The 5,088-nt window shown below is 49.5% G+C and overlaps 1 pseudogene; it reads right to left on the bottom strand.

Annotated features, from left to right (window-relative positions):
• Positions 1 to 2,972: 2,972 nt before the first annotated feature.
• The window catches only part of LOC109395514 (patr class I histocompatibility antigen, A-108 alpha chain-like), a 3,361-nt pseudogene continuing 1,245 nt past the window's right edge, over positions 2,973 to 5,088 (bottom strand).

Here is a 5,088-nt window from a genome sequence, read left to right on the forward strand (position 1 = left end):
GAGGAAATGCTTTTTCCCAAGCCTGTAACAAAAGTCAGGGACCCTCAGGTGATTAGCATAACACAAGACAGTCAGGAGTCCTATCTGCAAAGCCAGTCTCCACTAACATACTCCTCTCAGAGCAGAGACAATGATTAGGCTTATTAAGCTCTAAGGAAATTAGACAGTTTCAAGAAAACACCTCCTCCAGGCTAAACAGCAATGTAAATCTGATAATAGTGCCAAGAGGCACCAGGCAGCACCTCTCTCCAGACATACAAAAGGTATAAAAACAAATCCTTTGCTCTAATTAGTGGGCACCCCAGTCAGGACCCCCTCTCGTTTTGAGAGGTGTCATTTTCTGCTCTAATAAACTACCCTGCGCTGCAAACTTTACCTCTCTGGTCCGTGTCTCCATTTTTCGGTGCTGCGCGATCAGGATCCCGATGCAGAGACACACACTTCAAAAAATCCTGCTTTAGGGCCGGCCGAGTGGCGCGTTGGTTAAGAGCTGGCTTGCGATGCCTTCTCTGAGCAGCAGGGCCCAGGTTCAGATCCCATATTAGGGCCAGTTGACGCTGTGCCTTCTAGAGCTAAGATGGTGAATAACAGCTCAACATGGAGCGAGGCTGTCTTAAGTTGCCGGTGACAGCGTAGGCTGCAGCACCTGCTGCAGTGGGCTGCTGTAAGCTACGGTGAGTGGACGGCAGCCAGCGTGAGCTGCCAAGAGCCGCCATGAGTGGCCATCCAGTGGCCGGATACCGATCTGCCACACCCGGGAAGAGCGCAATAATAATACCAACATGGGCCAGTGTAGCCATGTCTTCCAAAACTAGACTGAAGAACAAAAGGACAGCAACTTCTGTTCCCCTCCCCCAATTTCCCAATAAAATCTTAAAAAAAAAAAAATCCTGCTTTACAAGTTTCCAGACCAAGACTGTATAATTCCCCTTCCTTTCTTCTTTAACTCCTTTCTATCTCACAAAAATATGGGAGGCCAACCACTCACTGCACTAGTTGTTTGCTTTTCTCGCTTAATTTCTATCTGGGAAGATGACATTGGGCTTCACCTTTAAATCTCCTTCACAAGACCAAAAGCACCCTAATTACACACACAGACAAGGACGTTTCATGGGGGCTGCTGGCGATATCAGCCCCCATGAAGGGACCAGATTTGGAAGAACACCTTTTCCTTGGGCAGGTATGAAAATGAAAACAATACATGATTATCTATGTATCAAAAACCTTGGAGAAAATTGCTGTAGCTACCACTAAAACAAAGTCGACCAGGAAAAATCTTTAAATTTCCGTATGTGAATCATATTAGGCAGTACAATTAATTGCTCTTGACCACATCCTGAGCAAGGTGGGGTGTGCTCTGATGTTAATATCTCTTGTTATACTTGGGTAAAACACTTCTGGAAAATGGATAGATCTAAGTAAAATGCAGGTACAAATCAAATGAGTAAATACAGTGCCACTGACACCTCAAGGCTATTTAATCTTCAACTGCCCTCAGGCATTGATGTGGTTCAAATCTATTCTTCAAATTGAACTTGACATTTTATTAATTATAAAATATTTGCTGTTGTAAAACTATTTGTTTCATGTCTTGATATTATAAAAACACGACTCTGCTAACAGCTGCTCAGTGTTTCTGAAATGATCACTGAGGCCTGTGAGACTTTATATAAAAAACCTCAAGAAACTACAGATGTCTGCCCTTAAAGGAACATGGCGGCAAAGGCTTCCTCTGTGCTGGTGCTCTTGCTGCTCCCAATGTAGCCGAAGGTTCCTGAGAACAAAAACACTACTTTCCCTCCCACGGGGGACCTGACAAACCAGGAATGAGTTTTCCTGGCAATGAGAGACCTACAGTGGCCTGACATCCCCAAAATGAGCTGTCCTAACAAGGGAAAGACAAAGATGCTTTAATGATGGTTTCGGTGATGCTTTCCAGTGACTCGTCAGCGATGCTTTGAAGGAGACGCTGATTAAAATGGGAAAAATGTCAAAAAATATTAAACAGAACCACTTTAAGATGGAGCAGGAGCTGCCATCCCAGACGAACTGCTTTGCACATCTTATGCATCAAACGTTTGAAATGTGAAAACAGGGCAAATAATCTTTACTCTGGGCCTAAAGCAACATTGTATCCCAAAGAACTGTTTGCAAAGATAACAAGAAAGCAGTTATTCTGACCACTGAACTGAAAAATTTAATTATTTAGAATTAGCATCACTGCGTTATGTTATCTGCACCAGTAAAACGCCTTCCTTCTACTGATGTAATTGTTCCCCTTCCCTTTCTCATCAATACCCATCGCCTTAGCTTCCTAACTGGGATATTATTGGGGCTTCTGTCTGAATCAGTGCTTCCCAAAACACTTATGTTTTTGTTTTAATTTCAAATGCTGTTGCTTGTCAGTTTGAAAGCCTTTTTATTTCTAGGTTCACACACCCATAGAAAGAGGTGGACAAATTATAAGTGTGCAGTGGATTTTCACAAAGTGAACGTTGGGACAAACATCACCACAACAAGGAGCATTTCCAGCACCCAGGAAACCCTCTTCAAAATGCCTCCTGCTGCTGACAGATTGGGGACACCCAGAGGAGAATGAGGCCAGGACTCGTAACAAGGACAAAAAGTCCTATTCCTCTATAGAAACAACAAATGAACACCCAAAAGATGGGGGCTGAGGGCAGGGCCCAGGCCTGAGCCACACGAAGCCCTCACTGACAAGACCAGACCTGGGTGATGTTCTAGTCACTGTGATCACAGGTCCTGGTGGGACAAGGTTCTACTGAAGGGACAAGGACAAAGGGGCAGAGAGGTGACCAAGCCAAGCAGTGACCACGTCACAGCCCATGATGCACTGAGCACCAACTGGGCTCAGGCCGCGTCCACTCGGTCCTCACAGCCTCTCCTGTGTCTACCCGCAACAGACTCAGCACAGCCAACACACGGATTCTGGAAAGTTCTCAGTGCTTCCATTTATTTCCTCTCAAAATTTAGGATTTTTCTCCTTCAATTAACCCATCAACCTTTCATGGCAAGAACTGAAAAAACAGATTCACATCCAGATTCTTATTTCAAAAGGAAGTAAGAAGTTGCCATTCAAGTAACATGAAGTAAAAGCGGGGATGGAAACAGCCTCTGCTGGACCGGGACAGTGGGTCAGGGAAGAGGCTCAGTCGGTGCAGGGACGGGGCGTGGAGGGCAGGGGGCGGGCAGTGTCCCCCCTCCTCACAGGATGCTGAGAGGAACACAGACACATTCAGATGCCCTGTGCAGAAAGAGAGGTCAGAGGTTCCTGAAGTCACAAAGTGGGGCTATGAACACATCTTGCATCACTCAGTCCCCCACAAGGCAGCTGTCTCATGCTATAAAACAAAATCATGAACAAATTCAGGTTAGTGGCTGTTAAGTGGTGACATTCTCAACAGCCCACCACATGCACAAAACGTCCCAAGAATCCCCATTACCCAGTCCTGTCCCCTCTGCCCCAACCCTTCCCACTTCAGGCCCTCCAGGGTCTCACCTTTAGAAGCTGTGAGACACACATCAGAGCCCTGGGCACTGTCACCACCTGGGGGAGAACAAAACAGGATGTGGTCAGAACTCACAGCAGATGCGGGGAAAGGAAGAATTATGGAGGTGGGTGGGCTCCCCCAAGGGCTTCCATCTGCACTATCCCAAGGGTCTCAGGATCACCCCCCTCCACACTCACTTGCAGCCTGAGCGTAGCTCCCTCCTTTTCCACCTGTAGGAAGAAAACATCATGTGAGAAACCAGGAAGGAGGCAGGGCCAAGAGGTCCTAAAGGAACCCGAAGTCCTGGACCGCAGAGAAGTTTCCAGAACTGTGACCACAGACCCACAGCAGGATCAGGAACCTGAGGAAAGTACTTGTGTGGGGACTGCACCAGCCGCCCTCCTGGAGGTCTGTCCCCAGCAGGGACCTTCCGCTCTGATCTGTGACTGAGAACCAGGTCCCCAACACCAGAATCAAGGTGATAAATCTGTCCCTCATTTTCACACGTACATTAATAAAGAGTAAGTTTTAGCAAACAGGGCCCCAGACTGGGAAAGCACATGTGTGTAGATGGTCCTTCCCACTAACGAGGCAGGACACACTTGTACCTGGGGCTTGAAACCCCCCAGTGAGACAAGACAACTCAGTCCCCACCCTTCCCTACCTGAGTGCCTCCCCCTCCACAGCACAGCTCCAGCCACCACAGCTCCAAGGAGGACCATCACCCCAACAATGATGCCCATCACCATGCCAATGGAGATGGTGACCTGAGGAGGTGGCTCTGGAAGGGAAGGGAAGGTGAGGGCCCTGACCCCCAGGCCTCAGTCCCGACCTGAAGTCCTCCAGAGGCCCCTGCTTTCCCTGAGAAGAGACTCTGTGCCCACGGCCCCCTCCGTACCCCATCTCAGGGTCAGGGGCTCGGGCAGCCCCTCGTGCTGCACATGGCACGTGTATCTCCGCTCCTCTCCAGGAGGCACCACCGCCACAGCTGCCCACTTCTGGAAGGTTCCGTCCCCCGTAGGCCTGGTCTCCACGAGCTCCGTGTCCTGGGTCAGATCCTCCCCATCATGCTGCCAGGTCAGGGTGATCTCCGCAGGGTAGAAGCCCAGCACCTCAGGGTGACCTGATGGTCAGAGGTGGGGTGGTGGGTCACGTGTGCCTTTGGAGGGTCTGAGGAGAAGGATCAGGAAATTCAGGACATTTGCATCCCTTGTGGGACCCTCCAGCAGTGCTCACGTGACCATCCCGAGAATGGTCAGGAAACTGGGGTGGGGGAAGGGAGCACAAAACCCACACCTCACACTGGACACAGGCATCCGGGATCATCTCTATTCTATAGAAAGTCCTAGAACCAGGGTGAGACAGCCCAGGGGCAGAGACAGGTCTCTGATGGAGGCGAAAGGGATTCCTGGTCCTGACCTGGGTGGAGGCCAAATGACTCAGAACAGCGGGGGTCAGACCTCAGTCACACTGTGTGTGGGGCAGAGAACAAGGCCTGAGAGAGAAAGTCCCCCAGGTTCCCGGGCAGCTGCCGGGGCCAAAGGGAACCGCTGATCAGGTGTTTCTGAGACGGTCT

This window comes from Hipposideros armiger, unplaced genomic scaffold (assembly GCF_001890085.2).
Source record: "Hipposideros armiger isolate ML-2016 unplaced genomic scaffold, ASM189008v1 scaffold_475, whole genome shotgun sequence".
Taxonomy (NCBI): domain Eukaryota; kingdom Metazoa; phylum Chordata; class Mammalia; order Chiroptera; family Hipposideridae; genus Hipposideros; species Hipposideros armiger.